This window comes from Canis lupus, chromosome 29, assembly GCF_011100685.1.
Source record: "Canis lupus familiaris isolate Mischka breed German Shepherd chromosome 29, alternate assembly UU_Cfam_GSD_1.0, whole genome shotgun sequence".
In the NCBI taxonomy this organism is placed as follows: domain Eukaryota; kingdom Metazoa; phylum Chordata; class Mammalia; order Carnivora; family Canidae; genus Canis; species Canis lupus.
Genome location: NC_049250.1, coordinates 24161288 through 24162311, shown reverse-complemented (window position 1 = coordinate 24162311; position 1024 = coordinate 24161288).

Sequence of the window (1024 nt, the reverse complement as noted above, 5' to 3'; positions counted from 1 at the left end):
TTCTAGAGTCTAATGACCAATTGTTCTTTTTTGTTCCATTAGCCCTACAGATGAAGGCTGCCCTTTGAAATTACTATCTATGTGTTATCTCAGTTTTGTTTGTTTGTTGCCTTTTATAGTCCTCCAGACCTCTATTAAATTTCTCCACTAAAATAGGTGGTACAAAAAGCTGTTTTCTTGACGAGACAACTGGTACATTTCTTTATTTTCCTTCTCACTTCAAACATTCAGCTGAAAACACTTTATATGCCTTTGTTCCTAGTGAATCTTTAAGAGATCCTTCTGTTTTATATGTTTTTACTTAAAAACTCACTTCAAACGACTAAATAAGAATCTGAGGGCCTACAATGTTCAAGACCTTGTTCTAGATGCTGTAAGAGGTGCATAATATTAGTTGTGGAGCAGTGGTGTTCTCTTGCTGGATGACAGACAGAGATAGAAAGAATCACTAAAAGATAGATATGTCAATATACACGTAGATATAGATATATGAGCTGAACAGTAACAGAAGATCTCTGTATTCTACTTTGTCAACCAAAAAAAAGCCCCAAAACAAAAAACCACTACTTACTGTCTCAACAACTGGTGAATTTTAATGAACACTAATTCATTAGTGTTTAATGAACATTAATTCATTTTAATGAATTCTTCTTAATATGTTTGTCTTATGCCATCTTAAGATTGAAATAATGTAACCTTTGTATTTATTTTGCATGGATAGTTCCATTCCCTCACATATATACTGAAATAGCAAAAATTTAATACTAAACTGGTTCGATAATGACTCTCTTCATGCAAATGTGCTTTAGAATCCATAGCCTTCTCTACCTCTTTCCTCCATGCCTTCCCTTCTTGACGAGGCTGTGCAAGGGGAAGGGGTGGAGGTAAAAGACAGTTGGTAGGGGACTGTTAATTTGTGTAAACAAAGCAGCAGTCTAAAAATTGGATGAGAAAAATCTGCAGGCCCAGAAGGTGAAAAGAGAGGAAGCTAAAACGGAGGAGTCAGCAACATTATAAAGAATGA